Here is a 25000-nt window from a genome sequence, read left to right as displayed (position 1 = left end):
CTTGTGCAGGCCTTCTGGCTTGCCAATGCTCAGTCTAACTGTCCAACCCATGCCAGCATAGAAAACGGACATTAAACGATGATGATGATGATGATGATGATGACAATAATCCCACGCCATATTATTATTTGGGTTTATTATTTAAGCTTACATCAATTCCTCTGTGGCACTGTTTTGCATTTATAATAAAATAAATATATACAAATTATAAAAATAATAAAAAACATATACAGGGCAGTACTGTTTCTACTTTGTAGATTTTCACTTATATCGCAGGGTTTTTTCCGAATGTAACACCCATGATAGTCGAAGGGTTACAGTATTTTGGATTTGGTGGTTTCTAAGTTTGATGAAATAGTTTTATGCAGGAGACACATTTGCCGTTGCATGGTTATTAGGCCAACTTCATTTTTTAAAACCCTCGCCCACACACTTATGTACACTGTGATGTAGTGACATCTGTTCATTGAGGTCAGCTTTGCCTCTCATCCTGCCGACATCGATAAAAATAATAACTTAGCAGTCGAGTACTGAAATGGAGTCAATATACTCAGGCAAAGGCGTGGCTGTGTGGTAAGAAGCTTGCTTCCCAACCACATGGTTCTGGGTTCAGTCCCACTGTGTTGCACCTTGGGCAAATGTCTTCTACTATAGCCTCGGGCCGACCAAAGCCTTGGGAGTGGATTTGGTAGACGGAAACTGACAGAAGCCTGTCGTATGTGTGTGTGTGTGTGTTTATGTTTGTCCCCCTTCCAACATCATTTGACAACCGGTGCTGGAGTGTTTACGTCCCCTATAACTTAGCGGTTCGGCAAAAGAGACTGATAGAATAAGTCGATTTCTTTGACTAAAGGCAGTGCTCCAGCATGGCCGCAGTCAAATGACTGAAACAAATAAAAGAATATATTTATTTTATTATAAATGCAGAACAACAACATAGAGGAACTGACGTAAGCTTAAATGATAAACCGTGACAGGCGAACCGTGATATGGCAAGGGATTACTGTATTTTAAGGGTCCATGAAAACAAATTGCTTTCGATGTATTAATTGCAAGAAGCAACAAAATTTCTTTCTCTGATGTTTTACATAGTTCGACACGCTTCCAGCTACGGAAATATTCTCTCAGAGAATGCCGTTGCAAATCTATGCTGGGGAACAAGACAATAGCAATTTTGAAAGAGGTATGGAAATATGCTGTGCGTGAGAAGACCCGGCAGGACAAGTGAGACCATAGCCCGTGGCCTTTACCTGGGATGTAGCCAGTCCACTTATGCATACCTTTCCTTCTTTGGACACAAAACTCTGCTTGCGAAGACCTGTTGAGGCAAATGAAATCGAAATCGATCAAAAAATCAATGGAAATTGTAGTTGTGATACCAGTGCCAGTGGCACATAAAAGAACCATTCGAACATGGCTGTTGCCAGCGCCGCCTTGACTGGCCTCCGTGCCGGTAGCACGTAAAAAGCACCAACCCCTCTGGCCTCTGTGCCGGTGGCATGTAAAAAGCACCCACTACACTCATGGGGTGGTTGGTGTTAGGATGGGCATCCAGCTGTAGAAACACTGCCAGATCAGACTGGAGCTTGGTGCAACGTCCTGGCTTCCCAGACCCCGGTCGAACCGTCCAACCCATGCCAGCATGGAAAGCGGACGTTAAACGATGATGATGATGATGTATCTATAAAACTAGTTTTTAAACCACAAATGGGGTGGGTGGGTCCTCCAGAGTAAAACAGCAATGAAAGGGGTCCAGAGGTTATGGCATGGAGTGGAGAGTCTTGTAGCGATGGACATCTGCTGCCAATCTTCCTCAAAATATAATCTGTGCATGTGAGGTTGTGGTTAAGCAGCTCGCTTTCCAACCACATTGTTTCAGGTTCAATCTCACTGAAAGCCTCAGGTTGTGAGTGAATATGGCAGACGGAAACTGCATGGAAGTCCATCGCATACGTGTGGATGTTTGTATTTGTACCCACTCTATCCCTTGAAAACCTGGGTTGGTTTGTTTATGTCCCCATAATTTAGCAGTTAAAATTTGTTTTACTTTGAAGTAATAAATGTTTTCCTTTTGAAAATTAGTATTAATTATTTCACCATTTTTTGTTTAAACACCAAGTGATTAGAGAAAGGTTAAATTATAATCATTATAATAATAGCTGCCATATTTCCTGATATCAATCAAAGTGGCAAAAGTATTCTTCCAAAGTTTTCCATCGTTATATGACGGGTAACACACTCAATATACATAAGATGGTAGGGTGTGATTCGAGGGAGATTTAGCTGCTATATCTACTAGCTCGTACGACTCAGTTGAAGGACGATGTATAAAGCCCTTCGTGAATCTGACAGGAGTCACGAAACTCCCTGATAAAGTTGATAAGTGATGTGAGTAACACTTTTAGTATTTCACATAATTTGGTCAACGGTTGATTTTTAGGAAGAGAAGACTCGATGAGGTGGCCATCGAGGATTGGTAATGTTTGATACGGTTGGTGCCTAGCTGATCATTGTTAGTCACTCAACGCAACATTAACATAGCTTCCTTGTTTAATTCTAAAGACACAGACACACATTGAAAAGGTTCCGTCAAGCATTTCCGCCTTCATTATTAACTCCGATGTCACTTGAACGCCGTTGTTTAATAATTCGTAACGCTTCAAATGCTTCGTTATTGTGAGAAGAAAACGGACTTAATTGAACGAGTTTTAAGGATTTTTTACATTTCAGCAAAATCACTGCATCTTAATCATGTGTGTGTGTGTGTGTACGACTACAACTTTATGAGTTATAGCTCCACATAAATCAGTCATGAGCAAACTGCGGCCCACGATGCTTTCTGAATGGCCCGCCTAATTTCAGCTGGCTACATGACACGATCTGTATCCTTACGCTGCCAAATTCCCGTTCGAAATATATAGTTTTCAAAGTGACAACTAGTCACTGATCTGTAAATTAGAAAATTACTATTTTTAAAATCTCACAACGAGAGATATTCAGCAACAGTATCTTGGAGTAAAGATTGTTTGCCAACATAACACGGCAGTCCTGGTTCAGGGAATTTGGCAGCGCCACCTCTAGCCGAACAATTATTCCGTGCTGATGAAGGAAAATAACCCAGAAATCGTGATACACGGATATTGTTTTGAGCTGAATGGGGGTGCTAGATTCCCTTGTTTGAAAATATAAGGACACAGATTGTGTCATATAGCCAGCTGGAGATGATGTCTCCTGGGGCTAAATTACAGCAACATTTGTCCTAAACCAGGACTACCATGTTATGTTGGCAAATAATCTTTACTACAAAGTACTGCTGCCGAATATCTCACGTTGTGGAATTAAGAATTAGTAATTTTCGAAAATAAAGTTTATTCAAATTTTCTTTGCCTTGTTTTGTTCTGCCATGGATTATCCTTATCCAGTCAGTTCCCAGTATGGTGGATAGTCTATCACTGTGAGTGAGATCGTTGCCAGAGCAACAAGATGGCCTTTGTGCCGATAGCACATTAAACTCACCATTCAAGTGTGATCGTTACCTGTGTCGCCTTACTGGCACCTGTGCTGGTGGCACGTGAAAAACATTCGAGCGAGGTTGTTGCCAGTACCACCAAACTGGCCCTCGTGCCGGTGGCATGTAAAAAGCACCCACTACACTCTCGGAGTGGTTGGCGTTAGGAAAGGCATCCAGCCGTAGAAACTCTGCCAGATCAGATTGGAGTCTGGTTCGCCAGACCTCAGTCAAAATCGTCCAACCCATGCTAGCATGGAAAGCTGACGTTAAACGATGATGATGATGATGATGATTTAGTGGGGGGAGGGAATTAAAGGGAGCACAAATATAAATTGTTAGTTCCTGCTTTACGTTTCTCCACACCAGTTGTTTGGACCTCAGCATTGGTGGTTCCATGTGTTTTTAGATGCCTAACCGCAATGGATCACCAGGGGAAGACGTTATTGCACTCAGAGATCCATTGAGGTTAGGTATCCAAATACACATGGAACCACCAATGCTGGGGTTCAAACGACTGCAACGGTGAAACGTAACTAGCAACTCTTTTACTTGTTTCAGTCGTGTGCCTGTGGCCATGCTGGAGCACCGCCTTTAGTCGAGAAAATCGACCCCAGGACTCATTATTTGTAAGCCTAGTACTTATTCTATCGGTCTCTTTTCCCGAACCGCTAAGTTACGGGGATGTAAACACACCAGCATTGGTTGTCAGTCAGTGTTGGGGGAACAAACACAAACACACACATATATATATACATATATACGATGGGCTTCTTCCAGTTTCCATCTACCAAATCCGCTACAAGGCTTTGGTCGGCCCAGGGCTATAGTAGAAGACACTTGCTCAAGGTGTCACGCAGTGGGACTGAACCCGGGACCATATGATTGGTAAACAAGCTACTTACATTCCGATATAATTGTAATCTACATCATTTGAAATGTATTTGTGGAAAATTTTATAAAAAATATGCATTTTTTAAAGAAAAGTAAGAGGTAACAAAGTAGGAGGGAGCACACCCATACATTTGTAACTTAAGAATTAAAATTACACAGGATGGTCACGGCTAGAGCGACTAGTTATGTTCAGTGAGGTCAGACGTGGGACTAAACAACAACGACTTCCACCAAATATTCTTTTCTACTCTAATCACAAGACCCGAAATTTTTAGGGAGGGGTCCAGTCGATTGGATCGCCCCCAGTTCGCAACTGGTCCTTAATTTATTGACCCCGAAAGGATGAAAGGCAAAGTCGAATTTGAACTCAGAACGTGACGGCAGACGAAATACCTATTTCTTTACTACCCACAAAGGGGCTAAACAAAGACAGACAAACGGATTAAGTCGATTACATCGACCCCAGTGCGTAACTGGTACTTAATTTATCGACCCCGAAAGGACGAAAGACAAAGTCGACCTCGGCGGAGTTTGAACTCAGAACGTAACGGCAGACGAAATACCTATTTCTTCACTACCCACAAGGGGCTAAACACAGAGGGGACAAACAAGGACAGACAAACGGATTAAGTCGATTACATCGATCCCAGTGCGTAACTGGTACTTAATTTATCGACCCCGAAAGGATGAAAGGCAAAGTCGACCTCGGCGGAATTTGAACTCAGAACGTAAAGACAGACGAAATACCTATTCCTTTACTACCCACAAGGGTCTAAAAACAGAGAGGACAAACAAGGACAGACAAACGGATTAAGTCGATTACATCGACCCCAGTGCGTAACTGGTACTTAATTTATCGACCCCGAAAGGACGAAAGACAAAGTCGACCTCGGCGGAGTTTGAACTCAAAACGTAACGGCAGACGAAATACCTATTTCTTTACTACCCACAAGGGGATAAAAACAGAGAGGACAAACAAGGACAGACAAACGGATTAAGTCGATTACATCGAACCCAGTGTTTCACTAGTACTTAATTTATCGACCCCGAAAGGATGAAAGGCAAAGTCGACCTCGGCGGAATTTGAACTCAGAACGTAACGGCAGACGAAATATCGCGAAGCATTTCGCCCGGCGTGCTAACGATTCTGCCAGCTCGCCGCCTTGACTTCCACCAAAAAGTCTCATGAAACTGAGGCAACCTAAAGAAAAAGATCCTTAATAATAACTGAAATGCGGACATGATGCTCCACAGAAGAAACTGGTGTGAACATGATTATAATAATAATAATAATAATGAAATTATTGTATACAGTGCTCAGATGCACCACAACTTGTCAGAAAGTGCATATAAAGTACATGATTAAATGTGAATATTAAAGAATATATAATAAACTTGATTCAGATATCTATCGCAGAAATATATTCACAGGAACGTCAATCAACCGTGACGAACAGCTAAAAACTAGGCGAGCAGAGATAAAGGAAATTTTTAATACAAGGGAGATAACTTCATCAGTTCGTATGAATAACCACTGCAACCATATAATGCAAGGGAGATAACTTGTATTTTGGCGGTTATTGTAATCACTCGTGAGTATATGGAGGCGGCGAGTTGGCAGAATCGTTAGCGCGCCGGAGAAACTGCATAGCAGCGTTTCGTGAGTCTTTATGTTCTAAGTTCGAATTCCGTCGAGGTCGATTTTGCCTTTTATCCTTTTGGAGTTGATGAAATAAGAACCTGTTGAGTACTGAAGTCGAAGGAATCGACTGGTTTCTTCCACCAAAATTTCAGGCTTTGTACCAACGAGAAAGGGTTTTGTTTCGCCCAGGATTAACTCTGAAGGAGCAAATTTATGATCAAAGACTTCCAGTCATGATTTTTTTCTTTCTTAATTTAATGTTTTAAGGGTTGTAACACATCCTTGTTTTTTTTTGTTTTTTTTATACCAAGGTGTGGTTTCAGGGATATACTGGCTGTTATTTCTAGCAGCTAGAGTTACCCAATCAAAGCTTCCTCATTGTCCAAATCCCTGGATTACGCGGGATAAATCTTCTCGGGCCTGCACTTCTGAAAATCGGGATAGCTGCGGCCCGCTTGAGAAATGAGTCCTGCGAGCTGGAGTAGCGGTTGCAGTGAGTGTCACTGACCATTCCCTGCGGCAATACCTTTGCAATCATGGCTCCGTGGTGTGGCTGAACGTGCCATTTGCCCTATAACAACACATTACTCCATTTCCCCTCTTTAATCCCCAGCCACTTTTTTCCTTGGGGGGGGGGGGGTACTGATGGGTTTTTTTTTCTCTCGATAATTTTATTTTTTATACTTTTAACACTTTATTTTTCTTTCTTTCCTTCTCTATAAAGAAAACTGCCTAAAACAAAAAACTGCTTTCATCAACTTCCTGCGTTCAAATCCTGCCGAGAACAACTTTACCTTTCATCCTTCCAGGGTCGATAGAATAAAGTAACAGCCAAGAACTGGACGCGTTTTAAGTAACCCCGTCCCTCAAAATTCTTGCCCTTGTGTCTGAATTAGAAATAATTCATAAATTACATGTATGAATACATTCTCTTCCTCCAAAACACATTATCTCTTCATTTAATCTCATTAAAATTTGGGCGATGGTGGTGGTGGTGATTTGTGAAGATTCGAAATCGCTACCTTAGGGTTCAGTCTAAGTGATTTTTAACGACCAAACTTCCTGAAGCTGCATAATTTATTAACGTTGTATCAAAATGGCTTTTCCAAGTGATTTGTTCTACTCTGTTGCTTCTCGTGACCTGGCAAAAAGAACTTTTATCTCGATAGCAACATAAGTACTGAGATAGCAACCGACAAACTCTCGACCTTATTCAAATAAACGTTATAAGAACAAATAGTGATTTATTAATAACGAACTTTATTGTAAGGTGGCGAGCTGGCAGAAACGTTAGCACGCCGGGCAAAATGCTTAGCGGTATTTCGTCTGCCGTTACGTTCTGAGTTCAAATTCCGCCGAGGTTGACATTGCCTTTCAGCCTTTCGGGGTCGATAAATTAAGTACCAGATTCGCACTGGGGTCGATATAATCGACTTAATCCGTTTGTCTGTCCTTGTCTGTCCCCTCTGTGTTTAGCCCCTTGTGGGTAGTAAAGAAATAGGTATTTCGTCTGTTTTTACGTTCTGAGTTCAAATATATGTATGTATACGTTCATATATGTAAGTATTCCTATGTTATATATATATATGCATTTATGTGCTGTGTATATTCCACTGAAGAGGCAAAGCATTTCTTATGCAGAGCCAGAAATCCGGGATCTGGAATTATCCAGTAATTTTTTGGCTAGTTTATTTTGTCACTTTGTCTTCTCTCCTGGTGCTGTATGAACATTTTAATGTGGTTTTAGAGTCAAGTTTTGGCTGCTATTTCTAGCGTGGTGGTATCTCTTAGATACCCTAAATTATAATTTTAGATAGATATATAGATAGATATCAACACAGCACACACACACATCTATATATAACATATGTGGAAGCACGTCACTTCGTGATTAGGATTATACGGTTCATGTGAGTACGGTTCATGGCTTGAGCGAGACACTTTGTTTCGCGTTCGCTCCAGCCCACACAGCTGACAAAAATGAGTTGTACCTGTATTTCAAAGGGCCGGCCTTGTCACACTCTGTGTCACGCTGAATCTCCCCCGAGAACTACGTTATGTGTACACGTGTCTGTGGAGTACTCAGCCACTTGCACGTTAATTTCATGAGCAGGCTGTTCCGTTGATCGGATCAACTGGAACCCTCGTCGTCGCAACCGACGGAGTGCCATTAAATAATACATACACATACGCACACACAACGTGAGAGTTGGTAAGAAGAAAGAAAGTGACGGGCGGGGTGGATAGACTGGTAGAAAATATTCAGATTGAAGTATCGACCCAGAGATCAGAAATCTGTGAAAGAAATCCATTTCTATTCGGAACTGTTATTCAAGGGAAATAACTCCTTTTCTCTTAAAAATGAGATTGGTTTTACCTATTTCTTTACTACCCACAAGGGGCTAAACACAGAGGGGACAAACAAGGACAGACAAAGGGATTAAGTCGATTAGATCGACCCCAGTACGCAACTGGTACTTATTTAATCGATCCCGAAAGGATGAAAGGCAAAGTCGACCTCGGCGGAATTTGAACTCAGAACGTAACGGCAGACGAAATACCTATTTCTTTACTACCCACAAGGGGCTTAAACACAGAGAGGGACAAACAAGGACAGACAAAGGGATTAAGTCGATTAGATCGACCCCAGTACGCAACTGGTACTTATTAATCGATCCCGAAAGGATGAAAGGCAAAGCGACCTCGGCGGAATTTGAACTCAGAACGTAACGGCAGACGAATACCTATTTCTTTACTACCCACAAGGGGCTAAACACAGAGAGGGGACAAACAAGGACAGACAAAGGGATTAAGTCGATTAGATCGACCCCAGTACGCAACTGGTACTTATTTAATCGATCCCGAAAGGATGAAAGGCAAAGTCGACCTCGGCGGAATTTGAACTCAGAACGTAACGGCAGACGAAATACCTATTTCTTTACTACCCACAAGGGGCTAAACACAGAGAGGACAAACAAGGACAGACAAAGGGATTAAGTCGATTATATCGACCCCAGTGCGTAACTAGTACTTAATTTATCGATCCCGACAGGATGAAAGGCAAAGTCGACTTCGGTGGAATTTGAACTCAGAACGTAACGGCAGACGAAATACTGCTAAGCATTTCGCCCAACCTGCTAACGATTCTGCCAGTTCGCCGCTTTGAGATTGGTTTTACCTTCAAAGCGATTCTCATTGATCACCAATTATTTATCCAGGAAATAAAGTTATTGCTTGGTCCTAGAACATACGGTGAAGGTAAATCGCGTGCACACCATCCATTAGACGAAAGGGAAACATCCGACATTTTTAGCTTTTTGAAAGCAAGCAGATGATGGGTGGACGACGTGAGGGAAGGGGCCTTTAGTGTTCCTTTCAGAATTTTTAAAAATTTCCCTGATTCGTAATCTCTGTATTTTTATACGAGGATTAAAAAAGAGAATTCGAAAAAAAGTTTAAATTAAGAAAATGGGGAGGGGTAAATAAAAATTTTGAAAACGTGGTTCTGGGGTAAAATAGTATTCTCCTATATCGAAAACATAGAAATCCGAAAAAAAATTGGAAAAAAAGATTTTTTAAATATCGGAAATAGGTGCATAGAATCACATTTGAAGGTCACTTATTGATAATCACGACGATAAAACTCTGCCAGATCAGACTGGAGCCTGGTGCAGCCATCTGGTTCGCCAGTCCTCAGTCAAATCGTCCAACCCATGCCAGCATGGAAAGCGGTTGTTAAACGATGATGCTAAAATTTCCACTTAACCGTTTAACTCAATCAGGCTGTGAAAATACATTGTGCGACAATAAGAGATGAAGAAAAACTTCCGATTCCCCGTTGGTGATAAAGCGGTTCAACAGCAAACGCACAATGGACAAACAAGAAGGTAATTGAAGGAGAAAAAAACGGTAAGACATTTGCTACAATTAAAGAATTATATCACTGGTCTAAGTTCACCAGAGTCGATTCAATTGTCACATAAAACATGGGAGGTTTTTCTGCCGCGCTCTATTACAAGATGTATTTGTTACTTGTTAGTTTTTATTTGTTTCAGGCAAGAGACTGCGGCCATGCTGGGGCACCAGCTTGAAGAATTTATTTGTATGAATCGACACCCAGTGCATTTTTATTTTTAAGTCTCGTACTTATTCTATCGATGTCCTTTGCTGAACAAACTTTCAATTAAAGCCAATTCGGTCATCAACAACTGCGCCATGAAACCAATGTGGAAAGCTGCATAACATCACAACGAAAGCACGACTTCACGGCATTTCAGCTTTGTCTGAACGAACCAAACGACAGGGCCACTATGTGGTCGCTTGATCTGCTAGAAACCATAGCTAAACCTCACCTAGGAGTCATCTGAAAAAGTCTGGTATTGTTCACTGCGATGCTATCCAACAAAGGAAAAAGAAGAAGGCTGAGAAGCAAAGAGTAGAAACCTTGATGGGATTTGGACTCAGAAATATAAAGATCTGGAACGAAAGCCACGGGCCATTTTGTGAGATGCCGATCCACCGCCTTAAAAACTATTTTGCCCCAACATCATACAAACACTTTATCGATCTAACCAGAGAAACTATATAACATTGGATCGCTACTGTATGGCTCCAACCCAAAACCTGTCAGCATCATCATCGTTGTCATCGCTATCGTCATCACCACCATTTTAACGTCCACTTTCCCATGCTTTCACGCAGCGGCGGGACTGGCCAGGTTGCCAGCTTGCCCGATGGCAAGCGGGCCCCTGCGCCATTTGAATCTCTATATGGGGGCCCATCCCCTCAAGTTTTAGTATTTTTTATTCACTCCTCGAAGAATGGATTATTTCAAACTGGCTGTTTGTAGACAGTTGAAAAGAATGTTTAAAAAAAAAACTAATAATTAAATGATAGTATACACACACACACACACCACACACACACACACACTCACATCCACACACACACACACACACACATTCACATCCACACACACAACACACTACACAAAGACTTGTCGATGAGGCTTACATCAAAATCACAATCTACTTCATAATAATTCACAGTACTATAAACACACACACACACACACACAAAAGCTACATGTTAGCGAGGCTTATCTCCCTTCAGTGGCGTAGCGGTATGATGGGTGTGGGTGTGCGGATAACACCGGGACAACTGAAACCCACGCCATACCACTTGCCCTCCCGCCTCCCCGATGGGTTTGATAAACAAGCAACAGAGAAATATACACACAGCAATGGGTGTGTTTGCTTATATATATATATAAACGATAAACGTTGCCCTTTTTCAAGCCTAGCCAGGCTCATGGGCCCGGTTTCCCGGTTTCTGTGGCGTATGTGATCCCCCTCCCCCAGCTGGACGGGACGCCAGTCCATCACAGCGTTACTCAAGAAGCAGGAAGAGGGAGAGCTAGAAAGTCGCCACCCCCCTCTGCCAGGGCCTCGTGGGGTTTTCAGGTGTTTTCGCTCAATAAACACACACAACGCCCGGTCTGGGAATCGAAACCGCGTGTCCGCTGCCCTAACCACTGGGCCATTGCGCCTCCACACACACACACGCACACACATACACACATAAAATAATGTATATAATATATTTTGTGTGTGCGTGTGCGCGCGCGTTTGAAGACGAACAAGTTGGCACTTCAAAGTCACTATCAACCTTTTCCCTGTAAAAGTTTTAAATATGTACTTTACTGAAAAGTATTGACTAAACCTGTTTACTGTTAAATTATTTTGTATAAATTGTATATATGTCTTTATATAAACAATTAATTACACACACACACACACACTGAGTAATCAATACATACGTGTATGTGTGTATATATCTATACCTATACATACATACATACATACATACATACATACATACATATGTGTGTGTGTGTATATATATATATATATATATATATATATAATACATACATGCATACGCTTTCGCGCACCTGCTATAGAACAGTTCTTTTAGCGAAGCCAGACTCGTCGACTGAACAGCTTTTACGAAGAGAGGGGGACGTTATTTGGAGGAAGAAATGCATTTTATTGATTCGTGTCTCCGTTTTTTTCTTTTATATTTCTAAACATTGTTTTTTTTCTTTTTAAACAGAGAACAAACGATGCAACGGAATATTTATATCTTCGGGTGGAAAGGTAACGTTACTTACCTTACAGGTTAATAATATTTGAAGGTCAGGAACGTACAATTACCAGTCACCCAATCAGATTTTACCTGTAATGGAGAAGAAAATACAGAAAACTTAGTACAATTACACTTAATAATAGTTAGAATCTGAACAACAAGGAACATACCGGGTTATCATATTACAAATGTTGTAGCACTAATATGACATTGTTCTGCCATGCATGGTCTACCATATCACCACCGTATCTGCGTGGAGGTTTATTAACTTTTTTTGTCCCTTACATCAAACGATGCTTTTGATAATCATAATGGAAGTTGTTTTTAGAAGGAAGATGTACCAGTCTCTGCACTCTTCGTGCATAGGTTACATACATGATTCACACAAGCCACCTTCACGTTCAAAGGAATGTGAATACAGCTCACTCACTCACGATACATTATATATAGACATCTCTCTCTCTCGTTCAGCTCTATGCATGTAAGTATCTCTCTGTGTGTGTGTGTATGTATGTATGCATGTATGTATGTATCTTTTATTTTTTGGTTATTATAAAATAATTAGGAGTGGCTGTGTGGTAAGAAGCTTGCTTACCAACCACATGGTTCCAGGTTCAGTCCCACTGCGTGGCACCTTGGGTAAGTGTCTTCTGCTATAACCTCAGGCCGACTAAAGCCTTGTGAGTGGATTTGGTAGACGGAAACTGAAAGAAGCCCGTCGTATATATATATGTATGTACGTGTGTGTCTGTGTTTGTCCCCCAACATCGTTTGACAACCGATGCTGGTGTGCTTACATCCCCGTAACTTAGCGGTTATTGCAAAAGAAATCGATAGAATAAGTACTAGGCGTACAAAGAATAAGTCCTGGGGTCGATTTGCTTGACTAAAGGTGGTGCTCCAGCATAGCCACAGTCAAATGGCTGAAACAAGTAAAAGAGTAAATATATATTTACTCTTTTACTTGTTTCAGTCGTATATATATAATATATATATATATATATATAATACATACATGCATACGCTTTCGCGCACCTGCTATAGAACAGTTCTTTTAGCGAAGCCAGACTCGTCGACTGAACAGCTTTTACGAAGAGAGGGGAACGTTATTTGGAGGAAGAAATGCATTTTATTGATTCGTGTCTCCGTTTTTTTCTTTTATATTTCTAAACATTGTTTTTCTTCTTTTTAAACAGAGAACAAACGATGCAACGGAATATTTATATCTTCGGGTGGAAAGGTAACGTTACTTACCTTACAGGTTAATAATATTTGAAGGTCAGGAACGTACAATTACCAGTCACCCAATCAGATTTTACCTGTAATGGAGAAAGAAAATACAGAAAACTTAGTACAATTACACTTAATAATAGTTAGAATCTGAACAACAAGGAACATACCGGGTTATCATATTACAAATGTTGTAGCACTAATATGACATTGTTCTGCCATGCATGGTCTACCATATCACCACCGTATCTGCGTGGAGGTTTATTAACTTTTTTTGTCCCTTACATCAAACGATGCTTTTGATAATCATAATGGAAGTTGTTTTTAGAAGGAAGATGTACCAGTCTCTGCACTCTTCGTGCATAGGTTACATACATGATTCACACAAGCCACCTTCACGTTCAAAGGAATGTGAATACAGCTCACTCACTCACGATACATTTATATATAGACATCTCTCTCTCTCGTTCAGCTTCTATGCATGTAAGTATCTCTGTGTGTGTGTGTGTATGTATGTATGCATGTATGTATGTATCTTTTATTTTTTGGTTATTATAAAATAATTAGAAGTGGCTGTGTGGTAAGTAGCTTGCTTACCAACCACATGGTTCCAGGTTCAGTCCCACTGCGTGGCACCTTGGGTAAGTGTCTTCTGCTATAGCCTCAGGCCGACTAAAGCCTTGTGAGTGGATTTGGTAGACGGAAACTGAAAGAAGCCCGTCGTATATATATATATGTATGTACGTGTGTGTCTGTGTTTGTCCCCCAACATCGTTTGACAACCGATGCTGGTGTGCTTACATCCCCGTAACTTAGCGGTTATTGCAAAAGAAACCGATAGAATAAGTACTAGGCGTACAAAGAATAAGTCCTGGGGTCGATTTGCTTGACTAAAGGTGGTGCTCCAGCATAGCCACAGTCAAATGGCTGAAACAAGTAAAAGAGTAAATATATATTTACTCTTTTACTTGTTTCAGTCGTATATATATATATATATATATACACATATGCTGGAAATGCGGAGTAGATAAAACAGTCGACAACTGATGAAGGGTCGTTCTTTATATTATTTGTCTTGTTTCCCATTTGTTTCTTTCGTTGCTCGCAAAAAAGTTCGTATTCCAGGTTTTCGTATTTCATGTTGTTTACGTTCTATGACGTCCAGTACCCACATATACATATGTATATACATTTATATGTAAGTATGTACAACGGGATTCTTTCAGTTTCCCTCTACCAAATCCACTCGCAAGGCTTTTGTCAACCTGGACTTAGTAGACGACTGCAACCCAAGGTACCATGCAGTAGGATTGAACCCGGAACCGTGTGGTGGGATGCAAGCTCTTTGTCACGCAGCCATGCCTACGCCTACATATATACACACACACAAATACATACGGTGTTGTATATCTATATTGTATATATATAATATAATATAATATCTACACTATCAGAAACCCCCTTCGGTCACAAATGACCATGGGATTGCACCTGGAAAGTTACCCTCCGAGGCACAAGTCCGAGCAAGGTTGTTTATCGAAGACCAACAGTCACCCATGCATACCGGCCTCCCCTCTCCACGCCAACGACGTTACCCAAGGGAAAGGGAAAGGGGCCGATACAGCTTGGTACCTGTGACGTCGCAACACTTTTCTACAGCTGAGTGAACTGGAGCAACGTGAAATAAAGTGTCTTGCTCAAGAACACAACACGAAGCCCAGTCCGGGATTCGAACTGACAACCTCACGATCGTAAGTTCGATGCTCTAACCACTGGGCCATGTGCCTTCACTATGTGTGCGCGCGCGCGCGTGTGTGCAAAATGAACTGCTCTTCACCGTATGCAAATGAGGTGTAACCTTTGCATTATGTAAATGAGCATTGTCGCAAGCTTCGTTAATATTTTAACAGGTAATCACCTGCTGCCATCGTCAGATTGTAAAGGTGAGATGATCAAATAATAAAGAAACTATGTCAGCTTGACTCTTTTCGCTTTGAACGGCAGATTTTTAAAATAATTTCTATGTAACTAAAAAATGTTAAACTTCGTATACTGGTAGAATGTGTTTATGAAAAATTTTTTTCTCTTGGCTTTCTTGAGAAAATTCTGTAGTTTGTAAGATATTTCGTCTTTAATTTCTTGCATTTCGGCAATTTCAACCAATCAACGACATCTATTGAGATGAAAACGATTTCTGCCGCAACATTTTCTGGCGGCGTCATATGAAAATGTCCCTTTTACATACTATATATTCGTTTAAGAAACAGATTGGGTTTATTTACATTTCTGAAGAAAAAAAGATACCCTTCCCCCCACCCCTAACACTAACCCTAATCCTAAAACAGATTGAAATGCAATAGATCGATACTAGGGTCGTAATTATGATTGATTGGTTGAAATTGCCGAAATGCAAGAAATTAAACAACAAATATCTTAAAAACTACAGAATTTTCTCAAGAAAGCCAAGAGAAAAAGATGTTTTATAAACACATTCTACCAGTATATGAAGTTTAAAATTTTTTAGTTACATAGAAATTATTTAAAAAAACTACCGTTCAAAGTGAAAAGATCCCTCTTTTCCAATGCAACAACAACAACCCCTTAACACACAAAACACTCTCGTACGTCTAGTATCGCAATGCGGTGAAAAACGCACCTGGATATGAGTCCAGAAACATTGCAGAAAGTTGAAGTTATTGAAGATTAAGCTTCAAGGCACGTGTACAAATAAGGAGTAAGTATATAAGGGAGAGACAAAGCTATTTATTTTATAAATCAATTATTTAATTAACTGTTGATAAAACTGATGTAAGATACATTCAGTGCGTGTTTTGCTGTCAATATGATCCTCCCAAAATTACAAAAATAATTGTTTTAACAGACGATTTCACACCAAGAGCCTTGCAAAGTAAATACAACGCAACTTTCATTTACAGTGATACCTCGCAGTGCGAGTTTAATTCGTTCCATGACCGAGCTCGTTTTACGATTTACTCGTTTTACGAATCAATTTTTACCATTGGAATTAACTAAAATATAATTAATCCGTTCCAGCCCCTAAAAAACCCACTCAAAAATAATTTCTTATGGGTTTTAAAAACAGAAAAGGTATAATTACAAGTAAAATGGCAATTATAAAAAAGGAAATGCAAAGGAAATATGTAAACTGGTTTTATTAACTGAATTACCCTAAAGATGGGACGATTTGTGTGCTTGTACTGCGAATTTCCGCTCGTACTTTGAGACAAAAATTCGCACGAGTCTCGGCTCGTACATAAAAATTACTCGTACAATGGGGACACTCGTACTGCGAGGTTCTACTGTATTTATTTTCATTCTATTTGTTATTAGTAAACAATGGGGGCAATGGTAGCAAACAAACCATCACTGGTTTCCCGTCATCGCATTTCTGAATGGTGAGAGTATCGTGGATTGTGTCTCAAACGGTGCAGAATAAATAATACTGCCAAAGACTGTATCAAAGAACACCATTTAAAAAAAATATTTTGCTTTAATCACCAATATAGGCGCAGGAGTGGCTGTGTGGTAAGTAGCTTGCTAACCAACCACATGGTTCCGGGTTCAGTCCCACTGCGTGGCATCTTGGGCAAGTGTCTTCTGCTATAGCCCCGGGCCGACCAATGCCTTGTGAGTGGATTTGGTAGACGGAAACTGAAAGAAGCCTGTCGTATATATATATATTATATATATATATATATATATATATATATATATATATATATAATATATGTGTGTGTGTGTGTGTGTGTTGTGTGTGTGTGTGTGTGGTATGTTGTGTGTCTGTCTTTGTCCCCCCTAGCATTTCTTGACAACCGATGCTGGTGTGTTTACGTCCCCGTCACTTAGCGGTTCGGCAAAAGAGACCGATAGAATAAGTACTGGGCTTACAAAGAATAAGTCCCGGGGTCGAGTTGCTCGACTAAAGGCGGTGCTCCAGCATGGCCTCAGTCAAATGACTGAAACAAGTAAAAGAGTAATATTTATATCCTCGGCCAATATTACACAGACAGACACACACGTGTATCTGTATGTGAGTTTAATACGCACACAAACGCACACACACATACCTTCGGCAGTCTGTCTGATAAAAGGCGAGCAAACTGAAACTTCAACGCCACTGTCAAGCGTTTATGAGTAAAATGTTTTTAAAATATATCCTCCATTAAACTGTATTCAGTGATGTTCCGGTTTAATGTTAAATTGATTTTATATAAAACTCGACACAAACACACGCTGTAACAAGATATTTATGGGGACCAGTGAGACCAGGCAACATTAATTAAACTCTACCTCTATCCCGTTAAATATACGACTGTCCTATCTCTAATCCATGACCAACACACCAGAATAACTGTTTACATAACAGCTGCTGGAATTTCTTTAGTTAATTATTATAGGCGCAGGAGTGGCAGTGTTAAGTAGATTTCTTCCCAACCACATGGTTCCGGGTTCAGTCCCACTGCGTGGCACCTTGGGCAAGTATCTTCTACTATAGCCTCGGGCAACCAAAGCCTTGTGAATGGATTTGGTAGACGGAAACTGAAAGAAGCCTGTCGTATATATATATATATATATAATATATATATATATGTGTGTGTGTGTGGTGTGTGTGTGTGTGTGTGTGTGTGTGGTGTGTGATGTTTGTGTGTCTGTCTTTGTCCCCCCTAGCATTTCTTGACAACCGATGCTGGTGTGTTTACGTCCCCGTCACTTAGCGGTTCGGCAAAAGAGACCGATAGAATAAGTACTGGGCTTACAAAGAATAAGTCCCGGGGTCGAGTTGCTCGACTAAAGGCGGTGCTCCAGCATGGCCTCAGTCAAATGACTGAAACAAGTAAAAGAGTAATATTTATATCCTCGGCCAATATTACACAGACAGACACACACGTGTATCTGTATGTGAGTTTAATACGCACACAAACGCACACACACATACCTTCGGCAGTCTGTCTGATAAAAGGCGAGCAAACTGAAACTTCAACGCCACTGTCAAGCGTTTATGAGTAAAATGTTTTTAAAATATATCCTCCATTAAACTGTATTCAGTGATGTTCCGGTTTAATGTTAAATTGATTTTATATAAAACTCGACACAAACACACGCTGTAACAAGATATTTATGGGGACCAGTGAGACCAGGCAACATTAATTAAACTCTACCTCTATCCCGTTAAATATACGACTGTCCTATCTCTAATCCATGACCAACACACCAGAATAACTGTTTACATAACAGCTGCTGGAATTTCTTTAGTTAATTATTATAGGCGCAGGAGTGGCAGTGTTAAGTAGATTTCTTCCCAACCACATGGTTCCGGGTTCAGTCCCACTGCGTGGCACCTTGGGCAAGTATCTTCTACTATAGCCTCGGGGCAACCAAAGCCTTGTGAATGGATTTGGTAGACGGAAATTGAAAGAAGCTCGTCGTATATATGTATGTATATATATATATATATATATGTGTGTGTGTGTGTGGTGTGTGTGTGTGTGTGTGTGTGTGTGCATGCTTCTGTGTTTGTGTTTGTTCCCCCACCATCGCTTGACAAGCGATGCTGGTGTTTACGACCCCCGTAACTTAGCGATTCGGCAAAAGTGACCGATAGAATAAGTACTAGGCTTACAAAGAATAAGTTCTGGGGTTGGTTTCTTCGACTAAAGGCGGTGCTCCAGCATGACCGCTGTCAAATGACCGAAACAAATCTCCCTATATATAAACAGTAAAATGTCTGTGTGTGTGTCCTTTATACAAATCCACAATTTTTCAGTTAGAGGGCTCGCATTTTCTATGGTCATTCAAAACCGTCCAAAGCCACTAAAAAATCAATAGAAGTGACTTTTTTCTGAATTTTCTATCCAAAACCATCTCAAAATGCCCGAAACTTGATACGCCAATTGAAAGCCAGCTAGCTGTATGTGATTGGTCGGAGATTTGGACAGTACTCGCATGTACACAAATGTCTTGTTTTTCTCAGTGGAATTACGCCAGGGAAACTCCTGCAGATATGAAACAAACAATTCGTCCGATGACCCAAACTGTCGCCTCAACTTCCGTTTCACCCGAATCCACATATTTTCCACATTTTGTCTGTGGGCGTCTTGATCATGAGGATCGATCGCAAAGTAAAGAATGACCCCAAAAATTTTTTTAAAATTCCAATGATTCCGGGATATGGACGTGGGGTGGGGATGTGTTTCCCACCCCCACGTTTTTTTTTTCCGAACAAAAATAAGGAGTTTACAGCATATTATGAGGTCAGGGTAAGTGGTTCCACGCAAAAAATCCAATCGTGCGAGTGAAGAGATAAATGGAAATGGGGGGGAGGGGTTTACAAAGGCTTCCACCTCACCCCACCTCCGTTTTCCGGACCCCAAAAGGGGTTTTGTAGCATATCAGGAGCTCACCGGAATTCATTCAACGAAAAAAAAAGAACGATTCCCAATGATTCCGAGATATGGGAGGCGGGGGGATCCGGTTTCCCCCCACTTTTTTCGAAAAAAAAAAAGGAGTTTGCAGTATATAAGGAGCTCAGGGTACTTGATTCAACGCCAAAAATCCGAGTTTTTTTCTTCTTTTTTTCTTAGTGAAAATCCTGCAGGTGAAAGGATTAAAATTTACCACATCTTTTAAGTTGTTCCTTGGTTATGTCCCTTCGCTTTTTTAACTACTTATCTCCCCCTTAATTTTTATTTACTTTTTTAATATCACCAAACTGAACAATTACCCAGAAATTATCAGAGGATATGTTATGCGGATTTAACACAAGGTTTTATATTTAAAGGTTACATGAATAATTAGAATGATAAGAGAAGGGAAAGCATGCTGACAAAGCAACTATTAACTGGTACTCCGTCGGTTGCGACGATGATGATGCCAGATGATCCGGATCAACGGAACAGCCTGCTCGGAGAAACTAATGCGCAAATGGCTGAGCACTCCACAGACACGCGTACCCTTAACGTAGTTCTCAAGGAGATTCAGCGTGACACAATGTGACAAGGCTGGCCCCTTGAAATACAGGTATATATTTCTTTATTGCCCACAAGGGGCTAAACATAGAGGGGACAAACAAAGACAGTGCGTAACTGGTATTTATTTAATCGACCCCGAAAGGATGAAAGGCAAAGTCGACCTCGGCGGAATTTGAACTCAGAACGTAACGGCAGACGAAATATCTATTTCTTTATTGCCCACAAGGGGCGAAACACAGAGGGGACAAACAAGGACAGACAAAGGGATTAAGTCGGTTACATCGACACCAGTGCGTTGCTGGTACTTTATTTATCGACCCCGAAAGGATGAAAGGCAAAGTCGATCTCGGTGGACTTTGAACTCAGAACGTAACGGCAGACGAAATACCGCTAAGCATTTCGCCCGGCGCACTAACGTTTCTGTCAGGTATTACTCGTCTTTGCCCCAGCTGAGTGAACCAGAACAGAATGTACCCTCAGCTATCGAACTCGCGTCCTTATGAGCTTGAACCGAATACCCCTAACCACTCCGCCACGCGCCTTCCACACTATTAGAGAGGCAGAGAGTGACGGTACAGTGTCCTGGTAATTATTTCGAAAGCGGGAGAGTGTGACAGAGAGGAAGGTGGGTGCTATAATGATGAATGAGCGTGAACCATGTCAAACTGGTGATTACAACGACAAACAGTGAAGTGACGAGAACTAAACTTATTTCATAAACAGTTTCTTGAACGCAGGGAAACCCGAATATAGTGTTTCTGTTCTGAAACGAAATGATAATGAGTCTTTCTAATCACATAAAGTGACATTGAATGAAGAATTTAGGTTTGACAACCAATTTACGCTTGATTCTGGGTGTAATTATCTTAGCAGTTGCTTTGTTCAGTTTCCAACTGTAATATCAATTAATTAACAATCGAATTGATTGACCTTGCAGCACTTCTTTGGTTAATTTTATTTTAAGTTTCGAAGGAGAAGCAAATTGGAAATTGTGTTTAGTGTAAAAAGAAAATTGAGTCAGAAACTACCGGAGGGCAATTAAAGGGAAAAGCACACACACACTCTGTGGTTACGACAGGATGAGAGTCACAACACCCACACACTGGGCCCCGGGGATGCTTGTTCCATGTCGAAAATGGAGGATTTGGATAACAAGCAGTTTAGGGGTTTAAAGACAAAAAAAAAAATGATGGTAAATTGACCGGAAGTAGTGATTCTGGCATCCCATAATTTCACAATGAGAATTAGTGAAATTTATTTTTTATCGTTTACTTGTTTCAGTCATTAGACTGCGGCCAAGCTGGGGCACCACTTTGAAGAATTTTAAGGAAACGAATCGACCCCAGTACTTGCTTGTTTAAGCCTGCTACTTATTCTATCGGTGTCTTATGCCAAACCGCTAGGTCACGGGGACGTAAACACACTAACACCGCCTGTCAAGCGGGCGGTGGACACACACACACACACAGTACTCTGTCGGTTACGACGGCGAAGATTCCAGTTGGTTCGATCAACGGAACAGCCTGCTCGTGAAACTAACATGTGGCTGAGCACTCCACAGACATATGCACCCTTAACGTAGTTCTCGGGGGGAGATTCAGTGTGATAAGACTGGCCCTTTGAAACACAGGTACTACTCACTTTTGCCAGCTGAGTGGACTGGGGCAACGTGAAATAAAGTGTCTTGCTCAAGAGGCAAAAGCGTCGCCGGTAATCGAACTCACAACTTTGCGATCGTGAGCCGAATACCCTTACCACTAAGCCACGTGTTTTCACACACACCCACGGCGGGCTTCTTTCAGTTTCCGCCTACCAAATCCACTCACAAGTCCTTGATTGTCCTGAGACCATAGCGGAAGACATTTGCGCAAGGTGCCACGCAGTGGGACTGAACCCAGAACCACGTAGTTACAAAGTAAGCTTCTTAGCCATACAGCCACGCCTGCGCCTATACATACACTTTTGAAACACTTCAATTTGATTTATGAAACTAATCAAAACAGACTTTGTTTTGTCTCCTTCGCTGTCAAATCTGTTGACGTCTGTAGACGTACTTTCTACACAGACTCAAAGACATCTCATACATACGGAATCAGGATTATAAAAGCAAAACCATTTTTCTCTCGACCTTTCCAAATATGCTTCTTTTGCACTCTCAATAGTTTCATTTATAGGGCAGCGGCCATTCTGGGGATGCTGCTTTCAAGGGATTAAGTCGATCATACCGAACACTACGAATATCGGTCTGGTAATCATATTATCGACCTCCCAAAGGCGGCGAGCTGGCAGAAACGTTAGCACGCCGGGCGAAAAGCTTAGCTGTATTTCGTCTGCCGTTACGTTCTGGGTTCAAATTCCGCCGAGGTCGACTTTGCCTTTCATCCTTTCGCGGTCGATTAAATAAGTACCAGTTACACACTGAGGTCAATATAATCGACTCAATCCCTTTGTCTGTCCTTGTTTTCCTCTCTGTGTTTAGCCCCTTGTGGGTAGTAAAGAAATAGGTATTTCGTCTGTCGTTACGTTCTGAGTTCAAATTCCGCCGAGGTCGACTTTGCCTTTCATCCTTTCGGGGTCGATAAATAAAGTACCAGTTTCGCACTGGGGTCGATGTAATCGACTTAATCCCTTTGTCTGTCCTTGTTTGTCCCCTCTGTGTTTGGCCCCTTGTGGGTAGTAAAGAAATATATTATCGACCTCCATTGCCGAACCAAACCACGAAGTTACGCGATATAATGAGACAACCAAAAGACCACCGGTTTTTAAGCAGTATAAAACACACACACACACCACACACACACACACACACACACACACACACACACCACACACACACACACACGATGGACGATGACTTAATTATGAATCTATCATTTTTTAATGAGCTGTAGAGCAAAGATTTTTTTTTTTTTTCAGATCAACTAATGGGCTGCACTTTTAACACAACAATCACACAGACGTCTCTTCTCTGTTAAATGCTATGCAGAATTACGACAACCGACGCCCTATAAAGATATGTATCTCGTCATCTCCAACCCGTGGATATGACTGTCTTGAGCCCTTAAATCTATGACGTATGAATAACCGAAACCACAACATTCGGCATTCTTTCGATATGAGTCCCGTTGACATCACGTGTATTTGTTTACATTTGAAGAAGAAGATCGTCACTTTCCGTATTTATATATATATATATATATGTGGGGTTAAGGTTAGGGTTAGGGATGGGGGAAGGGTTTCTTATTTTTTCTTCAGAAATGTAAATAAACCCACGCGGGTTTATAAGTGACAGCTATGTAACTAGTACCGAATGATCGCCCAACATTCTCCCTGAATGAGGCGCCAATTCGTCGCAGAGTTATTTATTTAGAGGTGAGTTGACTGCAGCAAAATAAAATGGAGTGTTTTACGCAAGAAAAAAAATTGCACCGGTCCAAGAATCGAAACCACAATCTTGCGGTCACGAGTGCAACACTCTGGATGGAAGCACTCCGTCGGTTACGACGATGAGGGTTCCGGTTGATCCGACCAACGGAACAGCCTGCTCGTGAAATTAACGTGTAAGTGGCTGAGCACTCCACAGACACGTGTACCCTTAACGTAGTTCTCGGGGATATCAGCGTGACACAGAGAGTGACAAGGCCGGCCCTTTGAAATACAGGTACAACAGAAACAGGAAGTAAGAAAGTGTGGTGAAAGAGTACAGCGGGATCACCACCATCCCTGCCGGAGCCTCGTGGAGCTTTTAGGTGTTTTCGCTCAATAAACACTCACAACGCCAGGTCTGGGAATCGAAACCACGATCCTACGACCGCGAGTCCGCTGCCCTAACCACTGGGCCATTGCGCCTCCGCAACACTCTAACCGTTAGACCACGCGCCTTCCTCTGTAGCTCTGCAGACGACCTTTATTACATGACTGGCAGACATTTTCTTTGAAATAGTGAAGGTTTATTTTTAGTTTGCTTTGATTATTCGCGGCTTAGAAGGAACAAATTCGTCTTTAAGTTGGACATTCGAAAGAATTAGCGATATCTGTGATGGTCTCCTTTCCACATAGCCGTGAAGCGAATCTGTTATCCCCACAGCTATGCATTATCTTGTTAGACATCAGGAAAACGTGTGTGTGTATGTATGTGATTGAGTGAGTGAGTTAGAGAAAGAGAGAGAGGGGGATCAGGTAGTGTATGGGTGTGTGTGTGTTTGAAAGAGAAAATAGTTTAGTTTCGGATCAGTCCTGATCAAGTAGATCTATGTCCTAAGGTGGCTCTTTTTTTTCTCTCTCTCATCATATGTGGGGGAAAAAAAAATTAATTGTTGTACGCGCGTGCGCGTGAGTTTTATGCAGATATTATGTGAGATATAATAGATAAGTGGGGACGAAGACAGGGGGGTGGGGAGAGAATCGTTATAAATATATGATGCAGGTTTGATAGAGAGAGAAGAAGGAGGAGGAGGAGGAGGAGAAGAAAAAGGGCAAGAACAAGAACATGATGGAGGAGGAGGAGGAGGAGAAGAAGTAGAAGGAGGAGGAGAAGAAGGAGAAGAATCAGGAGAAGGAGAAGAAGAAAAAGAGCAAGAAGAAGAAAAA

General features: G+C 41.3%; 3 long non-coding RNA genes across 3 annotated transcripts in view; all 3 read right to left on the bottom strand.

Moving 5' to 3' along the window:
- The window catches only part of LOC118762172, a 10903-nt gene extending 3617 nt beyond the window's left edge, over positions 1-7286 (bottom strand). Inside the window, exons 1-2 of the long non-coding RNA XR_004997949.1 lie at positions 7130-7286; positions 2876-2880 (exon numbers count right to left, since the gene is read on the bottom strand). This is a non-coding gene — a long non-coding RNA (uncharacterized LOC118762172). The remainder of the gene's footprint in view (positions 1-2875; positions 2881-7129) is intronic.
- A 6143-nt stretch (positions 7287-13429) lies between these two features.
- Positions 13430-25000, bottom strand: part of LOC118762171 — a 175152-nt gene continuing 163581 nt past the window's right edge. Inside the window, exon 3 of the long non-coding RNA XR_004997948.1 lies at positions 13430-13510. This is a non-coding gene — a long non-coding RNA (uncharacterized LOC118762171). The remainder of the gene's footprint in view (positions 13511-25000) is intronic.
- On the bottom strand, positions 19939-21732 carry LOC118762173. Its single transcript, XR_004997950.1, has 2 exons — positions 21701-21732; positions 19939-20062 (listed from the first exon to the last, which is right to left on the bottom strand). It is a non-coding gene; the product is annotated as an uncharacterized LOC118762173 (long non-coding RNA).

This window comes from Octopus sinensis, linkage group LG2 (assembly GCF_006345805.1).
Source record: "Octopus sinensis linkage group LG2, ASM634580v1, whole genome shotgun sequence".
Classification (NCBI taxonomy): domain Eukaryota; kingdom Metazoa; phylum Mollusca; class Cephalopoda; order Octopoda; family Octopodidae; genus Octopus; species Octopus sinensis.
This window is presented reverse-complemented; position numbering and strand designations above follow the sequence as displayed.